General features: G+C 41.3%; 1 long non-coding RNA gene across 1 annotated transcript; it reads left to right on the forward strand.

Moving 5' to 3' along the window:
* Positions 1–149: 149 nt before the first annotated feature.
* LOC125380061 lies at positions 150–2,865 on the forward strand. The gene is made up of 2 exons (XR_007221044.1): positions 150–358; positions 425–2,865. It is a non-coding gene; the product is annotated as an uncharacterized LOC125380061 (long non-coding RNA).
* The last annotated feature ends 18,448 nt before the right edge of the window (positions 2,866–21,313 follow it).

Here is a 21,313-nt window from a genome sequence, read left to right on the forward strand (position 1 = left end):
ATCGATGCTGTCATAGTATCAAGGGTTAACATCGATACTGTCATAGTATCAAGGGTTAACATCGATACTGTCATAGTATCAAGGGTTAACATCAATACTGTCATAGTATCAAGTGTTAACATCGATGCTGTCATAGTATCACGGTTAACATCGGAACTGTCATAGTATCAAGGGTTAACATTGATAAAATGAACCCCTTAAATGTACTGTTTATTTTTAGAGAATATTCATAACTTTATCATTTACAATATTCAGAGTGATTACCTTATCCTGTGTTTGGTTTTCATCCAAGACTTGTCGTCAGTATGATCCTGGGTTTGTCAGCACTATCCCCATGTACATGGGTTTCAGTAACAAGGTAAACATCTCAAGGCCTGATTCACTTAGGGCCACCATACCCGTGCTCGTGGGTTTCAGTAACAAGGTAAACATCTCAAGGCCTGATTCACTTCAGGCATTCCTCCCACGTCAAGCTGGCAGGCCGGGGTGTAAGTGATGAGGTGTTTCAAGCAGTGTTATACCCAGCTGAATCACTCCGTTGTCAACAGAACTTAATTACGCGTTGATGGTGTTGAAGCAGTTCATGAATCTACCCAATTGTTTAGCAACAGAAAGCTGTGCAAGCCATTGCTTTATAACAACATATTCATGCTAGCACACTTTGTCAAGTGTAATTACCCCAAAGATCTGCCAAAAGGTTTGTTTTTTTATACTTCAACATTGTGTTGCTTTGAAGAAAAGTGGACATGTTCCTTGTGTTAAAGGTGAGCAGATTGTAAACTGTTTGGTTTTTTTCAGTTTTAAAGGGTTTTTCACTTCCTTTGTTATTGATTGGGATTTTATTTCTGGTGCTGTTTAAGTCTTTGTTGTAGCCATTTCCTCAGTGCCTTAGTTTTCATGTGTAGAAATAAACTGGGATTTTTGTCACAAGCAGTTAATTATGTCAATTAACACACACCAAGGTACCCTGGAATGGCTCATGTTAAAAAGCCCAGATGAACTCGGTGGATTTGAAGATTGTTTTCTCCACCTTCAACCTTCAGTTTGATCATGTGTTTCTGGAAACTGATGATTGTTGAATTTTGACATCAAGTATGTCAATTGAAATATTTCTGTGAGGTATTAATCTGTTTACTTAAGATATTAGGTAGTGCTATGCTTACAAATGAAGTTATTATGATGGATTGATATTTGATTAAAATACTCGGATTGCTGTTGAGATATTGTAGGATTTATGGCAACGCTTGTGAAGATCATGATGAAGGCCCATTTGCACCTCATACTTCTACACAGACTTGCATCCTTCGTGCTACAGACGTGCATCTGGGTCGGGATCTACTGTTTGTTGTAAAAGACGAAATGGCGATCAGGTAGCCACAGTGATGGATAGTACACGGATGGTCACCAAGGAGAACTTTCCTCTGTGACCTGGCTGTGTCATGGTACCTGATGGTGTGGATCAATGCTCATGCTATCAACCACAGGTTGACCTACTAATGGCCTCTTAGAAGTCAATATTCCAGTTATGATGCTGACTTGACAGTAAACCTTGGCATGGTCTGTCACAAAAGAAATTTTATTTGAATGCTTTTCTCACTGTTCTTGAGTTATGGTCATTCCAGAGTGCAATACAATTCTTCAATTCTTGAAATTGTGGAACAGTAATATATCTGAATTGTCTAATTCTATTATTATACTAAGCATACTATACCTCAGCATTTCTTTCACTTATAACCCATACAGAGTTGTATTAACAGGGTTCATGATTATTTAGACACATTGTAATTTTGACCAATGAAATGTATTTATTTAAACTTGTATTACAAAGTTGTGTGTCATACTGCCTGTTTGTGAATGCATTATATAAATCATTTTTAATCTATACTGATGTGTATTCTGTTTATGAAGATCTACTCTACTCTTTGTTAAGCTTTATAGAGCAGTGAACCATCCCACTGCAATGTTCATTGTTGGCTTCACGTTAACCTGGAAGTTTGTTCGTCCCTCTTGTCCTCAAACAATCATTTTGAACTATGTTTTTGTAACCCAGCACAATAAATCATTATCAAGATTGTGGTCTGAGAGAAAATAGTTAAAATTTTGAACTTTGATTTGTATTTGTTTTAGATTTGAAAAAAAGCTAAAATTCTTTACAGCTGAGATGAAAAGGCTTCTTCTTGGAAATAAGGTGCGGTCGGGTAGCCTAGTGGTTAAAGCGTTCGCTCATCATGCCAAAGACCCGGGTTTGATTCCCGATATGTGAAGCCCATTTCTGGTGTCCCTCACAGTGATATTGCTGGAATTTTGCTAAAAGCGGCGTAAAACCACTCACTCACTCACTCTTGGAAATAAACCGCAGTTCCTTGTAGCTTGTCAGTTATTCTCATAATATTAAGTACGGTTGAATTTGTGAAATGCACTAAGCCTTCAGTTGTGTAAGCAGTTCATTAGTTTGATTCTTGTCATCTGTATAGACAGTGTGACATTAGAGATGAATATCTTTCTTATGTGAGTTTTGAAGTATTGGATTACTACCAGGGCCTCTGTCATGGACAAACTCGTTGTTATGAGAGTTGTTGTAAAAGGCCGTTCAATACACTGAAACGAAAGTTATGTTTTGTTGCGCCCAAAGTCATAACCCTAGGCTACTGAATAGTTCATATGAAAGTGTTCTATTTGTTTTCTTTGAGATATGGTTTGACCTGATTGTTGGAGGACAACTAAAGTGTTCGTGTCTGTACACAGCAGTTTGTGTATGTGTGTGTCTAGGTAGTGTCACTCTACATGCAAATTATTTATTTAAACTACTGACATATGCATCTATGTAAACTTTCAACAGAAATAAATACATCATGTCTACACTCATCTGGAGTTGTTACGTATGTCCCGGGAGATGATGTTCGGAATGACCTTGGAAGACAGCTTTCTCTCCAGCTTAACTGGGGCCATGTTAACGCAGTCGTTGAGGGTGACGCAATTCATTGTTCAAAGCTGCATTTCAGAAATCTGTGATCTGTAGGAATCCCAGATTCGCCCTGATTGTGTTTCTTTGTGTTTCAGAACCGTGCACATGGTGGTATCTTTAGTCTGAAATGCTGTGATAGGACTGAAATATTTGTCAAAGCGTTGTTAAACTCCAAACTCACTCACTCTAGCTTAAGTGGAAATTCCCCTGAAGAGCTCATTGCATCATCCATCATTGGATTGCATGGTTTGAGAACAATTTAATGATCCACGAGGGAACAGTGTGTTAAGACCATTGATGATGTCTTGGCTGGGACCATCTGGACCATCTGGAATATTGCTGAACGCTATGTAGCACCATACTGATCTTTTGTTTCTGTAGCTTGGAAGGGAAGCTTCATCTTCAGGAAGGAACACAGATGGACATTCACTGTGTAGACTTGCATCTCTTGGGCATGACAAAAACCTTTGATCTTGGGTCCCGATTTTGTTTCTAGGTCTGTGAGCACCATACCCTGTGCTTGTGGGTTTCACCAAAGTGGTAAACTTCTAAGTGAGTGAGTTGGATTTAATGCTGCTTTTAACAGTATTCCGGTTATATGCAGTGATGCAGGTGTCGGACGTTTACCACTTCGGTGAAACCCACAAGCACGGGTATGGTGCAGACAAACCTAGAAACATAATCAGGGCGAACCAGAATTCGAACCCGGAATCATAAGTTTCCGGTGTGCCAAAGGGACGCAACTCTGCACAGCGAAATTGCAGCGCCTGTGCACCCATAAACGTCTAAGACATCGAGATTTCCTCCCACATTAAGAGACACTCTGTGACATAACTGCAATACTGTTCAAAGCAGCACTAAACCCTACTCACTCTCACTCACTCATCCCCACTCACAAAAACAACACAAGACAAATGATGTATGAAGCAGATATTTATGCATAATTATATTATTAGATAAACTTTCCAGGCAAAGAATAGTCAACAACAGAGCTTTTTAACTCGAGAATATCACAGCTTGACATTGCATTCTAAGAACATTTTCAGTTACGTAGTTTCAAGATTTCAACAGTGAGCAAGTAAGATTTTAAGTTTCAATGCATTATAAGTTGTAGTGGTATCACAAGGGGTATATGTGGTTTTATGTGTCCCTTGAGGCCGAGGCACGGATAAAACAACAAATACACCATGATGCTACTACAATGAATTTATCTTGCCGACATGTTTCAATCTGCCATTGTCAAAGAATGAAAACAAATTGAAAATTGATAGAAAACAGAGCTGAGGTTAACTTGTGTTGTCACATGACCTTCATTGACTCATAAACAACGCACAGCTTTTTGCTTCATACTGGGGTGCAAAAGATCTATTCTCCCGCTCCTATCCATGTGCAGCCTAGCTGTTTTCTTCGTGGCAGGGTATAAGGGATTTTCTCCCACTCATTGGTATTTTATCAAGATCACATGAACCAATCAGATCCAAACATAAGTTAAGATAACAATATTTAAGTTGGAACCCTATATCACTATCATAACAAAGCATTTGCCCAGTCACACACTCACGCATTTAAAACAAGAGTTTGCCACTAACGTGGCTATATCCCCTGCCCCTGTTGCAGAATTTATGACATAATTAAATCTAAACAAACCCTAACCTTTTTTAACCGAGGTGGAACTCATGGAAATTGTAAAAAAAAGAAGAGTTTGGAATCTAAGTCCATCTTGTTGCCATGGAAATGTAAAAAATAAAAATTTGTAAAATTTCTAACTAGTAAAAGGCACCAGTTCAGCATGTACCTGACAGACCTGCAAAGTTTGATGAAAAAATATTGATCGGTTTATCAGTTATGCTCCGGAAACGAACCCTACCCTAACAGAACCTAAGTCCATCTTGTTGCCATGGAAACGTAAAAAATAAAAATTTCTAAATAACAAAAGGCACCAGTTCAGCATGTACCTGACAGACCTGCAAAGTTTGATGAAAAAAAAATATTGAACGGTTTATGAGTTATGCTCCGGAAACAAAACGTGACGGACGGACGGAGCCCGTTTCTATATCCCCTGCCAACTTTGTTGGGCGGGGGATAATAATAAAGTGAATGTCTTGCCTTTTACTATCAGTGGGGCATCGGTGGCCCTGTCATCTTAGGCGTTGCAAATCCCCCTGCAGAGTTGCATCCCTTTGGCATGTCAGACTCCTATGATCATGGGTTTGAATCCCGGTTCGCCCCGATAGTTTCTATGTTTGTCACCACCATAACCTTGCTCGCAGGTTTCACTAAAGTGGGAAACATTCGAGACCTGCATCATTTTCCTCATACATTAAGCTGACACACCATGATAGAAGTGGAATACTGTTCAAAGCAGAGTTAAACCCAACTCACTAATATCTTAAGTGGGGTCAGTAAATAAGGGGTCCATGAGGTTGGTTGTTTGTGTCTCTAGTGCTGTATGGCCCATCCTTAACTTTCCCCTTCACTTTCATTCTTAATTTCAATCACTGGTAGATTTGATAATACGTGAAAAATGTTACATATTAACAACGTAATGAAGAGTATATTTCGGTGATTACTTCACCATGGTATGTTCCGTAATGGAGAAATCATGAGAATCTGTTGATTCTACTTCCCGAAGACTTAAACCATGTTATGGTTGATAAACTATTCTATAAATTTATTTCTTTAAATTCAGAAAGGCCAGTGACTTCCTGGCTCAGAATCAACTGTGACAATAGTGTCATCATAATGGTTTGATGAAACAGTGCAACGATATCTGTAAAAAGTGAAAACTTTACGTCAGGAGACGTCGCTAATGAAAATAACAAAGATGGAAACCCTTGTGAAGAGTGAAGAAGAGAATGTGACGACGACGACCGGTAGCAAACAGCAAAACCCTTCGGAGAACTATTCCTTTTCAATTAGCATACAGCATGTACAGCAATGATGTACCAATGACATAATAAAATATTTAAAAAAGACTATCGGGATATTAATAACAGCATAAATACCATCTCAATAAGTTCTTTCATCACTACCATTTGTTTTTTACATCTATTAGCCTGGTTTTGTTGGTAGAGGCGTCTCGTACAGTGACACCCTGCTTCCACTAACACCTACTGGGAATGATAAGATGTAAAACTAAAGGCATAATATTACATACCCAGGGAACTTTAGATATCACAAGGAACAGTACCACCCCTGTCCACTGTGGCTTAATAACATAACGTTATGGTCCCTACATAATCCTGGTCCAATGTTGACAAGCTTTCACTGTATATGGTCCTGCAGTTGTTATGATGCCATACATATCTTGATAGTAAGGTTCTGATATGATACAAAGGGCTCAATTTAGTGATATCAACATGCACTAGTGCAACCTATAACTGAAAAATGTAACCTGATACTTAGGTCTACATACTTCAAATTGTGTAGCCTAGTGGTTAAAGCGTTCGCTCGTCACGCCGAAGACCCAGGTTCGATTCCCGACATGGGTACAATGTGTGAAGCCTATTTCTTGTGTCCCCCGCCGTGATATTGCTGGAATATTGCTAAAAGCGACGTAAAACCATACTCAGTCAGTCATGTGTAATTTCTTAGGCGTGATGTCATCAAACTGTGGGTACATTAAGATTATGTGCACATGTTCCTATGACATATTATAGAAATGCGTCTTTAATCCACGTGACACTGGCAGCAGGCCATGTTTCAATGTATAGGACCAGGATGCAACCTGGTTTTGTCTGATGCAATCTGGTACAAGTTAAATCAAGTTCCTTAAATCGTGTCTTGAGACACAATGTGATACATGCATATTGACACTAGTCTTGTCTTGAGTTGTATTCCATCAACTTGGGAATCAAAGAAAGCTCAATCAAATGTAATGCATTTGGGTTAAATCATACACCAGTGCCTTGAGACCACTTTTATGTATCAGCGGAATATATGATTTTACAAATAATGTATATACTATTTTACATGTTACCTTAATATGTGTGTATCATGCAGTATCATTTTCCGAGTTCTGTGATGGGATTTGAACCACAGACCTGATCAGGTTGGGCAACTTGACCACATGACCAATATGGTGAACCTATCAGTGAGCTGTAAAGGACTGGATGTCTTCATGACACATACAGGTTTTATTGAAATCGTGGCTCTTGTGTATTCAAAATAATTTATGGTTTTTTTTAATGAAATTGGAATCTATCAGTGACGACCAGGTAGTCAAGTAAAGAATGTATGGCTAGTTTCTGTAGGCTGCAGAACCCATGATTCTCAGAAGCAGTCAATAATTACTACGACAGACCTCAGAATTGAGACCTACATCATCCAAGTCAACATGACGTGATTCGAAGTAATTGTGACTTCAGTAGACAGGGTTTGATGTCTTGTGAACATCTATCTTTTTTCATGCCCATCATCAAGAGTATCATCTCTCCATTAGTCATAGATCTGCATGAAAGCTGATTTTTCTGCTGGTCTGTTTTCTTGTTCCTCATCAGTGTCTGAAACATGAAAGAAGGATCTCATCCGTTGGTTACCATGAACATGTCTTCACCTCCCCACTCCGGCACCGTGATGACTCAGTGATATACCACTGCCTCAGGAGAAACCACATGTGCTACATATGCTTCAACCACTCACCTTCCGCTTTCCAGGCACTCTGTCCCCTTCACCACAGAGGTGGTCCTCTTATCAGGAAAGTGTAATTTGAAAGATGATTTTTAGCATAAGAGCATTCAAACGGAACTCAAACCTTACCCATAGCAATGAATGAGTCCCAGGTATAATAAAATAGAATGGAGACATAATTCCCTGGCTAATCAATGCCGACCTTCCCCACTGGTAAACGCACAAGGAATATTGGACCAAGTATGATTAACACATTCTTGGTGGCAAGAGACAACAAGCCTAAGCTCTTCCTGTCCAGTTCCTTACCTGCATGTATGAGGCAGATCTCTGTGAGCAGCTGCATGGCAACCAGATCATCTCCAGTGGACAGACACAGCCCCACCTTCTCCACCTGCTTCCTCGCTGTCTTCAGTGTTGGACCTGACACAAGTATGTTACACAGTGTTACAGGGCAGTGTTGAACCTGACACAAGTATGTTACAGTGTTACAGGGCAGTGTTGGACCTGGACACAAGTATGTTACACAGTGTTACAGGGCAGTGGTGGACCTGACACAAGTATGTTACACAGTGTTACAGGGCAGTGTTGGACCTGACACAAGTATGTTACACAGTGTTACAGGGCAGTGTCGGACCTGACACAAGTATGTTACACAGTGTTACAGGGCAGTGTTGGACCTGGACACAAGTATGTTACACAGTGTTACAGGGCAGTGTTGGACCTGACACAAGTATGTTACACAGTGTTACAGGGCAGTGTCGGACCTGACACAAGTATGTTACACAGTGTTACAGGGCAGTGTTGAACCTGACACAAGTATGTTACAGTGTTACAGGGCAGTGTTGGACCTGACACAAGTATGTTACACAGTGTTACAGGGCAGTGTTGGACCTGGGCACAAGTATGTTACACAGTGTTACAGGGCAGTGTCGGACCTGACACAAGTATGTTACACAGTGTTACAGGGCAGTGTCGGACCTGACACAAGTATGTTACACAGTGTTACAGGGCAGTGTTGGACCTGACACAAGTATGTTACACAGTGTTATAGGGCAGTGTTGGACCTGGACACAAGTATGTTACACAGTGTTACAGGGCAGTGTTGGACCTGACACAAGTATGTTACAGTGTTACAGGGCAGTGTTGGACCTGGACACAAGTATGTTACAGTGTTACAGGGCAGTGTTGGACCTGACACAAGTATGTTACAGTGTTACAGGGCAGTGTTGGACCTGGACACAAGTATGTTACAGTGTTACAGGGCAGTGTTGGACCTGGACACAAGTATGTTACACAGTGTTACAGGGCAGTGTTGGACCTGGACACAAGTATGTTACAGTGTTACAGGGCAGTGTCGGACCTGACACAAGTATGTTACACAGTGTTACAGGGCAGTGTTGGACCTGACACAAGTATGTTACACAGTGTTACAGGGCAGTGTTGGACCTGACACAAGTATGTTACACAGTGTTACAGGGCAGTGTCGGACCTGGGCACAAGTATGTTACACAGTGTTACAGGACAGTGTCGGACCTGGACAAAACTATGTTACACAGTGTAACAGGAGGGTGTCGGACCTGGACACAAGTATGTTACACAGTGTTACAGGGCAGTGTTGGACCTGGACACAAGTATGTTACACAGTGTTACAGGGCAGTGTTGACCCTGGACGCAAGTATGTTACACAGTGTTACAGGGCAGTGTTGGCCCTGGGCACAAGTATGTTACACAGTGTTACAGGACAGTGTCGGACCTGGACACAAGTATGTTACACAGTGTTACAGGACAGTGTCGGACCTGGACACAAGTATGTTACACAGTGTTACAGGGCAGTGGTGAACCTGGGCACAAGTATGTTACACAGTGTTACCGGGCAGTGTCGGACCTGAACACAAGTATGTTACACAGTGTAACAGGGCAGTGTTGGACCTGACACAAGTATGTTACACAGTGTTTCAGGACAGTGTCGGACCTGGACACAAGTATGTTACACAGTGTTACAGGGCAGTGTCGGACCTGGACACAAGTATGTTACACAGTGTTACAGGGCAGTGTCGGACCTGGACACAAGTATGTTACACAGTGTAACAGGGCAGTGTCGGACCTGACACAAGTATGTAACACAGTGTTACAGGGCAGTGTTTGACCTTGGCACAAGTATGTTACACAGTGTTACAGGGCAGTGGTGGACCTGAACACAAGTATGTTACACAGTGTAACAGGGCAGTGTTGGACCTGACACAAGTATGTTACACAGTGTAACAGGGCAGTGTTGGACCTGACACAAGTATGTTACACAGTGTAACAGGGCAGTGTTGGACCTGACACAAGTATGTTACACAGTGTTACAGGGCAGTGTCGGACCTGACACAAGTATGTTACACAGTGTTACAGGGCAGTGTCGGACCTGACACAAGTATGTTACACAGTGTAACAGGGCAGTGTTGGACCTGACACAAGTATGTTACACAGTGTTACAGGGCAGTGTTGGACCAGGACACAAGTATGTTACACAGTGTTACAGGGCAGTGTTTGACCTGGGCACAAGTATGTTACACAGTGTTACAGGGCAGTGTTGGACCTGACACAAGTATGTTACACAGTGTTACAGGGCAGTGTCGGACCTGACACAAGTATGTTACACAGTGTTACAGGGCAGTGTCGGACCTGACACAAGTATGTTACACAGTGTTACAGGGCAGTGTTGGACCTGGCACAAGTATGTTACACAGTGTTACAGGGCAGTGTTGGACCTGACACAAGTATGTTACACAGTGTTACAGGGCAGTGTCGGACCTGAACACAAGTATGTTACACAGTGTTACAGGGCAGTGTTAGACCTGGACACAAGTATGTTACATAGTGTTACAGGGCAGTGTTTGACCTAGACACAAGTATGTTACACAGTGTTACAGGGCAGTGTTGGACCTGGACACAAGTATGTTACACAGTGTTACAGGGCAGTGTTGGACCTGGACACAAGTATGTTACACAGTGTTACAGGGCAGTATTGGACCTGGACACACGTATGTTACACAGTGTTACAGGGCAGTGTCGGACCTGACACAAGTATGTTACACAGTGTTACAGGGCAGTGTCGGACCTGGACACAAGTATGTTACACAGTGTTACAGCAAGAGCTGAATATGGTCGGAAAGCCCACTTCGAAGTATAAAGATGCATGCTTTTTCCAAGACAACGATAGCACAAATCCTCAACCGAACAGCCATTTTCTATCAATTTTGAATTTGTTTTAATTCTTTTACAATGTCATATTAAACACGTCAGTAAGATACCTCCGGCTCATGGTACAAAACCTAACGCAGGACGCATAAAACCCCATGTACCCTGAGTGATCCTACTACAACTGATAGTGCTACCCATGTACCCTGAGTGATCCTACTACAACTGATAGTGCTACCCATGTACCCTGAGTGATCCTACTACAACTGATAGTGCTACCCATGTACCCTGAGTGATCCTACTACAACTGATAGTGCTACCCATGTACCCTGAGTGATCCTACTTCAACTGATAGTGCTACCCATGTCCCCTGAGTGATCCTACTTCAACTGATAGTGCTACCCATGTACCCTGAGTGATCCTACTACAACTGATAGTGCTACCCATGTACCCTGAGTGATCCTACTACAACTGATAGTGCTACCCATGCATGTCCCCTGAGTGATCGTACTTCAACTGATAGTGCTACCCATGTACCCTGAGTGATCCTACTACAACTGATAGTGCTACCAATGCATGTCCCCTGAGTGATCCTACTTCAACTGATAGTGCTACCCATGTACCCTGAGTGATCCTACTACAACTGATAGTGCTACCCATGTACCCTGAGTGATCCTACTACAACTGATAGTGCTACCCATGCATGTCCCCTGAGTGATCCTACTTCAACTGATAGTGCTACCCATGTACCCTGAGTGATCCTACTACAACTGATAGTGCTACCCATGCATGTCCCCTGTGTGATCCTACTTCAACTGATAGTGCTACCCATGTACCCTGAGTGATCCTACTACAACTGATAGTGCTACCCATGTACCCTGAGTGATCCTACTACAACTGATAGTGCTACCCATGTCCCCTGAGTGATCCTACTTCAACTGATAGTGCTACCCATGTACCCTGAGTGATCCTGCTACAACTGATAGTGCTACCCATGTACCCTGAGTGATCCTACTGCAACTGATAGTGCCACCCATGTACCCTGAGTGATCCTGCTACAACTGATAGTGCTACCCATGCACCGTGAGTGATCCTACTACAACTGATAGTGCCACCCATGTACCCTGAGTGATCCTACTACAACTGATAGTGCTACCCAAATACCCTGAGTGATCCTGCTACAACTGATAGTGCTACCCATGTACCCTGAGTGATCCTACTACAACTGATAGTGCTACCCATGTACCCTGAGTGATCCTACTACAACTGATAGTGCTACCCATGTACCCTGAGTGATCCTGCTACAACTGATAGTGCTACCCATGTCCCCTGAGTGATCCTACTACAACTGATAGTGCTACCCATGTACCCTGAGTGATCCTACTACAACTGATAGTGCTACCCATGTCCCCTGAGTGATCCTACTGCAACTGATAGTGCTACCCATGTACCCTGAGTGATCCTACTACAACTGATAGTGCTACCCATGTACCCTGAGTGATCCTACTGCAACTGATAGTGCTACCCTTGCACCTCCCTTCAGAAGGGCAGAATCACCAAGGTTTGCTATCAGTCATACACCCACAATCATGAATCCATGATGTACTGAAACACATGCCTGCATATTGGGGGTCTTGCTTGTCCACAACAGCCTTGAGATGTACAAAACTTGCCATCTATTTGCCACATATTAAATAATAGAATCAAAGCAAAGGATTTTTTCCCCCTACCCTTCAGGAACTGGGCGTTGGATGATCGGAGTTTCTCCATGAAGGCTTGTAGATGGAAGCCCTTGGTCTGCAGACATGGCAGCAGCGCCGGAAGGTCCTCGGGGCACAGCAGGTGCAACATGTGGAAGATGGCCTCTATGATCTGTGAGTGAGTGAGTGAGGAGGGTTTTACACCTCTTTTAGTGATGGTATGAGTGTTTCTTTGAACGTCAAATAAACGCATTAGTTCCTTTCTAATTTTATTCAACATTAGAGGTACTGCATTAATGAAATTTGTTGACAAGATTTCCGTAGGTTGGAGGTTGGAGAGGCTCACTGTTTAATTGTTTTATGGAGGTGTCATCTGCAAGGCAGGGAATCTTGTAACAAGTCATGCATCAGGAGGAAATGGGGGATTTGGAACCAAGGGACACAACTCTGCCCATTTTCTTACAAAGCTGACATCGAAAATTGACTGCAGTATTACCTAGGCTTCTCTCTGTGAGATATCGCAGCAGGTTGCCGACTGCACGGACAGCGTTTGACTTGACTTTGTCGGTGTCCTGAGATGACTTGGTCGCCACTGTGAGGAGCTTGAGCAGCAGCATGTCGGAGAACTCATCTACAAACTCCAGGTCACCACTTTCCCTGTCAGTCGGAAACAGTGTGAAAACAGAATCAGGCCAGGGGCCCGTTTCACAAAGCGATCGTAGCGCTACGACTACCGTAACTCCTATACTTTAACATAGACTTACGACTGTCTTAGCGCTACGATCCCTTTGTGAAACGGGCCCCAGGTTTGTGAGTGAGCAATATCACCTTCACATGAGGATGGAAACACAATAAGGCTTCATACATTGTACACAAACAAAACCTGGGTTTTCCTGGTGATAGTGTGGACTGGTGGTGAGGTCATTGTATGTAACAGTGTTGACTGATGGTCAGGTCATTGTATGTAACAGGGTTCACCTGGTGGTGAGGTCATTGTATGTAACAGTGTTGACCTGATGGTCAGGTCATTGTATGTAACAGTGTTTATCTGATGGTCAGGTCATTGTATGTAACAGTGTTGACTGGTGGTGAGGTCATTGTATGTAACAGTGTGGATCTGATGGTCAGGTCATTGTATGTAACAGTGTTGACTGGTGGTGAGGTCATTGTATGTAACAGTGTTGACCTGATGGTCAGGTCATTGTATGTAACAGTGTTGACTGGTGGTCAGGTCATTGTATCAAACAGTGTGATCTGATGGTCAGGTCATTGTATGTAACAGTGTGGATCTGGTGGTCAGGTCATTGTATGTAACAGTGTTGACTGGTGTTCAGGTCATTGTATGTAACAGTGTTGACTGGTGTTCAGGTCATTGTATGTAACAGTGTGGATCTGGTGTTCAGGTCATTGTATGTAACAGTGTGGATCTGATGGTCAGGTCATTGTATGTAACAGTGTTGACTGGTGTTCAGGTCATTGTATAGAACAGTGTGGACCTGATGGTCAGGTCATTGTATGTAACAGTGTGGATCTGGTGGTCAGGTCATTGTATGTAACAGTGTTGACTGGTGGTCAGGTCATTGTATCAAACAGTGTGATCTGATGGTCAGGTCATTGTATGTAACAGTGTTGACTGGTGTTCAGGTCATTGTATAGAACAGTGTGGACCTGATGGTCAGGTCATTGTATGTAACAGTGTGGATCTGGTGGTCAGGTCATTGTATGTAACAGTGTTGACTGGTGTTCAGGTCATTGTATAGAACAGTGTGGACCTGATGGTCAGGTCATTGTATGTAACAGTGTTGATCTGGTGGTCAGGTCATTGTATGTAACAGTGTTGACTGGTGGTCAGGTCATTGTATCAAACAGTGTGATCTGATGGTCAGGTCATTGTATGTAACAGTGTTGACCTGATGGTCAGGTCATTGTATGTAACAGTGTTGACCTGATGGTCAGGTCATTGTATGTAACAGTGTTGACTGGTGGTCAGGTCATTGTATATAACAGTGTTGATCTGGTGTCAGGTCATTGTATGTAACAGTGTTGATCTGGTGGTCAGGTCATTGTATGTAACAGTGTTGACCTGATGGTCAGGTCATTGTATGTAACAGTGTTGACTGATGGTCAGGTCATTGTATGTAACAGTGTTGACTGATGGTCAGGTCATTGTATGTAACAGTGTTGACTGATGGTCAGGTCATTGTATGTAACAGTGTTGACTGATGGTCAGGTCATTGTATGTAACAGTGTTGACTGATGGTCAGGTCATTGTATGTAACAGTGTTGACTGATGGTCAGGTCATTGTATGTAACAGTGTGGACCCAGTGGTCAGGTCATTGTATGTAACAGTGTGGACCCAGTGGTCAGGTCATTGTATATAACAGTGTTGACCTGTGGCTCAGGTCATTGTATGTAACAGTGTTGACCTGATGGTCAGGTCATTGTATGTAACAGTGTGGACCCAGTAGTCAGGTCATTGTATATAACAGTGTTGACCTGTGGCTCAGGTCATTGTATGTAACAGTGTTGACCTGATGGTCAGGTCATTGTATGTAACAGTGTAGACCTGATGGTCAGGTCATTGTATGTAACAGTGTGGACCCAGTAGTCAGGTCATTGTATGTAACAGTGTTGACTGGTGGTCAGGTCATTGTATGTAACAGTGTGGACCCAGTAGTCAGGTCATTGTATGTAACAGTGTTGACCTGTGGCTCAGGTCATTGTATGTAACAGTGTTGACTGGTGGTCAGGTCATTGTATGTAACAGTGTGGACCCAGTGGTCAGGTCATTGTATGTAACAGTGTTGACTGATGGTCAGGTCATTGTATGTAACAGTGTTGACTGGTGGTCAGGTCATTGTATGTAACAGTGTGGACCCAGTGGTCAGGTCATTGTATGTAACAGTGTTGACTGGTGGTCAGGTCATTGTATGTAACAGTGTGGACCCAGTAGTCAGGTCATTGTATATAACAGTGTTGACCTGTGGCTCAGGTCATTGTATGTAACAGTGTTGACCTGATGGTCAGGTCATTGTATGTAACAGTGTTGACCTGATGGTCAGGTCATTGTATGTAACAGTGTAGACCTGATGGTCAGGTCATTGTATGTAACAGTGTGGACCCAGTAGTCAGGTCATTGTATGTAACAGTGTTGACTGGTGGTCAGGTCATTGTATGTAACAGTGTGGACCCAGTAGTCAGGTCATTGTATGTAACAGTGTTGACCTGTGGCTCAGGTCATTGTATGTAACAGTGTTGACTGGTGGTCAGGTCATTGTATATAACAGTGTTGACCTGTGGCTCAGGTCATTGTATAGAACAGTGTGGACCTGATGGTCAGGTCATTGTATGTAACAGTGTTGATCTGGTGGTCAGGTCATTGTATATAACAGTGTTGACCTGTGGCTCAGGTCATTGTATGTAAAAGTGTGGACCCAGTGTCAGGTCATTGTATGTAACAGTGTGGATCTGGTGGTCAGGTCATTGTATGTAACAGTGTGGACCCAGTGGTCAGGTCATTGTAAGTAACAGTGTGGACCCAGTGGTCAGGTCATTGTATAGAACAGTGTGGAATGCTGGTCAGGTCATTGTATGTAACAGTGTTGACCTGATGGTGAGGTCATTGTATAGAACAGTGTGGAATGGTGGTCAGGTCATTGTATAAAACAGTGTTGACCTGATGGTCAGGTCATTGTATGTAACAGTGTTGACCTGATGGTCCGGTCATTGTATAGAACAGTGCTGACCTGATGGTCTGGTCATTGTATGTAACAGTGTTGACCTGATGGTCAGGTCATTGTATGTAACAGTGTTGACCTGATGGTCAGGTCATTGTATATAACAGTGTTGACCTGAAGGTTAGGTCATTGTATCTGACAGTGTTGACCTGATGGTCAGGTCATTGTATAGAACAGTGTTGACCTGATGGTCAGGTCATTGTATATAACAGTGTTGACCTGGGGGTCAGGTCATTGTATAGAACAGTGTTGACCTGATGGTCAGGTCATTGTATATAACAGTGTTGACCTGAAGGTCAGGTCATTGTTTGTAACAGTGTTGACCTGATGGTCCGGTCATTGTATATAATAGTGTTGACCTGATGGTCAGGTCATTGTATATAACATTGTTGACCTGATGGTCAGGTCATCGTATGTAAGAGTGTGACCTGGTGGCAAGGTTAATGTAGTCAACAGAGTAGATTGTTGCTCAAAATATCAGTCACTGGATTGTATGGTCCAGACTGTTATTTACAGGTCATGATCATGCAGCTGGAATATTGTCGAGGGTGGTGTTAAACCACAAACAAAAAACTGTATCAGTTGTTGGTTTGATGTGAGATCATATTCAAAGGAACTTTATGGAACAATGATTAAAGACCAATGCATCACCATCCTGGCATCCTAATTGGTAAGTTGATGGTCATGATTTCAATCACCAGATTGTCTGGTCCAGACCTTATTATTACAGATGCTGTCATATCGCTAAAATACTGCCGAATGTGGCGGTAAACAAAAAAAACAAAAACAAAAACAAACAAACAAAGCTGGCAAGTACAGCTTTGAGCCCCATAACACTGCAGCTTCCTCAGCACTGAAGTTTCTTGGCAGGTTTGAAAAAGTAACTTTAGTTCAGGTAAAAATCAATTCAAAAAAATAAGTTATATCATAAGTCCCATTGTTAGATTACACATCATTGCAAAGTCTTTTGTCCTGTGGTCTCTGAGAAACAAAGTCTGAAAGATTTTTTCAGATTTTTTACCATTTTTTTATGAAGTGATTATTTTGTGCATTCTCCAAGCAGGAACAACTCTGAGTCAAAATGTGTTATTATATAGCACATCAAGGTTACTGCTTGCTGTGCCCAGTGCATTTCAGAAGACGTTATTAAAGATTACACATATTTTTACTGAGGAAAGCTACGGTCAAAACATGCTATTTACAACAGTCTATACCATAGTCAGTGGCCGCATCAAACATATTCAAATTATCTGAACAAATAACACACGGGTAATGGCAAACATTTGCATGCTTGCCATTGAAACCAAACGATAGTTTGGAAAGAGTCTTTTTTTAATAAACTTTAGGCTGACAATATTACTATTTTATTAGAGAGATCAAGCGAGTTTCATCGTCGTTGTGGGTTTTTTTTATGAGAACTTATCAAAACAACCCAAATGTACACCGGATACACTTACGGTGCATCTGTGTATACAAGAATTCTGTTCATTCACAATTGACACCAATGAGCATGTCTTGCCTCGACCGCATGCAGTGCCTGTTGGTGCAGTCGAATGCAAGTCTTTCTAGATCCGTGTCTACAACTTTATCTATACATGCACAGTATTTGTAAAAAGTATCAACAGTGAAGATACTACCTTATGTATCAACGGGCTGATAAGGCATCCCATGACATATCACAGTTTGCTTATAAACAGCTAACATCGTCGTTGTCATTTCTAAAAATCACCTCCTGGTGGCCATTTTGTTTGAGAAAGTTCAAGGTCGTGTTGGATGGTGCTAGACTAACGTTTAGTCTCTGAAAATATATAATTTGGAAAGAAACAACGCCATTTAAATTGAAAAGGAGTCCCAGCGATATGGGGGATTCCTGAACCTGTGGCAAATCTAGATTTGCTATATTTAGGTCTTATGCATTGCAGAAACTTTAAGGGACTGTGAGACATTCTAGGATTGCACTTTTGCCCACACATACAAATAATGTTAATTTTGTCAATATCGTCATTTTCCTCTTTTTCATTTACAGTTTTATGCGATAGATCGAGGCAGGGATGCAGTTTAATATTATTCCACCACAATGCATTTTCACATTTTCTTTTTAAAACTGTGTCAATAGATATCTGTGTGTGTATACAAGAAGAATACAAGTGGCTCACAGTATGAAAAATACAATAATTTCGAGTTTATTCTGATAAGTCTCTGTACCTGTCAGGTTGACACAGAATATTAGATTTGGAGTCTGTCTATTTATAATTATGCACGTTGAAATCTCCGATATAGTAAATTTAGATCTTTCACGGAGGGACTGAAACTGGTGACGTCAGGACTCAAACACATGACGTCATTACCTTTGTCCTTGCATCTTATAAGCTTGGCAGCTATAAGTGGCATCAAGTCAGATCTGATCAGCTTGGTATGAAAACAAGTTAGTTTTAAGAAATGTTTACAATCAAAAGGCGTGTGTTTCATAACTCGCTTTGCCGGATTTGCACTAATACCATAATTTCCTAAATGTTTTTATGTTACCAAAACTGTTATGGAATAGGGTTCTGCATTATATGTAGGGAAATTAAAGACAACATCACGTGACGTAATGGCGGGCGTGGTCAGAAATTGAACAGACAACAGAATGTGAACTAAAACGTATTTATGCTAAGCAGGAAAAAACGCACGCACACACTATATATGTACGCATGTATTCAGTGGATTTCGTTTAAAACAGTGAGAGAGTTATGTTACGTGATTCAACTAGAACAACATTACAAAAGGACATAGATTTTTATTTGATTCTGAAGCATTGTTTCAATATGCCAGTATTCATTATCATCATAGACTGGTGACTGTTCCCTCCCCTCGGGGTAGACCTATTCCTGGTATTGTTGCACTGGACGTGGTGTGTTTATACATTACAGTCAGTTTAAAAAAAAGTGAAAATTATAAACGCACCCATTACCCACCATGCCAGAATACGCTGATCGTAGGTTTGCTTTCTAGATTCTCTCTGATTATAATCCCTGGACCACTATTGACTATCAAACGTGTATCAGATCAATGTTCCTGTGCAAACGTGTTTCCATCAACCCACCAGACTCGATGACTTACAGAACCGTCACAGTAGCTGGAGTGCAGCTAAACAACAATCAAACAACTATTTGTTGTTTGACGTTCTAAACTGTGTACAGAGAGTCTTGTGTCCCCTCGGAACGTTACATACACTGTATGTGAAGGATAAAACACGAAACAATCCTCATCCGAGGGTGTTTAATCTTATTTGTGAACCGACAAAATTTTCAACACTTTCCGTGAATCTTAGGAAACGGACGTAAAATATCTCTGGCTGGCGAATAATTATGTACTTGAAAAATGAGATTCTTAAAGCATTGGGATTTATTTAGTGTTTCACTCGGAGCCAAAAGAGTTCGATGAATTTAAGTGTAAAAACGACAGTAGTTTGTGTGTGAAATAGGAGAAGAGGGTAAACATTAGTACATTTGTCTGTAACAAATTCATGAAAATGAGTTGGTAGCATTAATGCCAGAAACGTTGGATAAGGCTTTGGGATATGTGTGTTTGTTTATTTTAACCCCGCATTCAGCAATAGTCGATCTTTATAACGGTGGTCTGTAAGTAATCGCGTCTGGATCAGACAATCCAGTGTTTGCTTTAGGATATGAATGATATACACCTTATATGACATGAGGAACACTTTGTTTGGGATAGATTTAAATTAATGTATAAAGTTTAAATCTTAGTTACACAAGACAGAAAATGTAAGTTAAGCTTGAGAATAATTAACATGTATATATAAAAGAGATACCCCTTAATGCAGTGTCAATCTTACACAGTTGAGATAACTTCACCTAATAGAATGATAGTGAGTTAGTGACAAAGGGTGGTTTTACGCAGCTTTTAGCAACATTCCAGCAATATCATGAATTTTAAGGGAAACACCAGACATGGGCTTCACACGTTGTACCCATGATGGTATTCGAAACAAGCCTTCAACCTGACCAGTACACACTTTAACCACAAGGTTACCCTACTGGCCCTAATCCCATGATAGGACACATTGGTTGGCCATCAAAGGCCTCAAACAGGGTGTTGATGCTTATGTTGAAATAACGAGCTAGAAGAAGAATTCAATATTTTTATTTATCAAATATATACTTCTAAGATTTCGAGTATATGATTATATGTTTTGAATTGATGCGTTTGCTAGTACAAACCCTGCATGATGAAACGATAGGGGTATTATGTGTCTATTTTACTGCTATACTTCACTAAAAAGAGAGACAAGTCTACCATTTCAAGGAAAGTCCTTCATAGTACCTACACAATAGTAGCATCGCTTGAAAGTGTCTTTCTCCCAAGGAAATAGGTGTATCATATAAATACTTATCGAAATATTAGTCCTATGGCTGTTTAGGCTATATTCCAAGCATGAATATTTTGTGTCTATCATAGCGCGTCTTTCGTAATCTACCAAATGCGACAATTCTATGCTATTTTAAGGCAAGCGGTCGATATTACCTACGCAATAGTAGTATCGGTTGAAAGTGTCTTTCTCCCAAGGAAATAGGTGTATCATATAAATACTTATCGAAATAATAGTCTTAGTATACATTCCAAGCATGAATATTTTGTGTCTATTATTGCGCGTCTTTCGTAATCTACCAAATGGGACAATTCTATGCTATTTTAAGGCAAGCGGTCGATATTAACTACACAATAGTAGTATCGCTTGAAAGTGTCTTTCTCCCAAGGAAATAGGTGTATCATATAAATACTTACCAAAATAATAGTCTTATGGCTTCGGAGTATATATTCCAAGCATGAATATTTTGTGTCTATTATTGCGCCTCTTTCGTAATCTACCAAATGCGACAATTCTATGCTATTTTAAGGCAAGCGGTCAATATTACCTACGCAACAGTAGTATCACTTGAAAGTGTCTTTCTCCCAAGGAAATAGGTGTATCATATAAATACTTACCGAAATAATAGTCTTAGTATACATTCCAAGCATGAATATTTTGTGTCTATTATTGCGCGTCTTTCGTAATCTACCAAATGGGACAATTCTATGCTATTTTAAGGCA

Source organism: Haliotis rufescens, unplaced genomic scaffold (assembly GCF_023055435.1).
Source record: "Haliotis rufescens isolate VD_foot unplaced genomic scaffold, xgHalRufe1.0.p SCAF_15, whole genome shotgun sequence".
Lineage (NCBI taxonomy): Eukaryota > Metazoa > Mollusca > Gastropoda > Lepetellida > Haliotidae > Haliotis > Haliotis rufescens.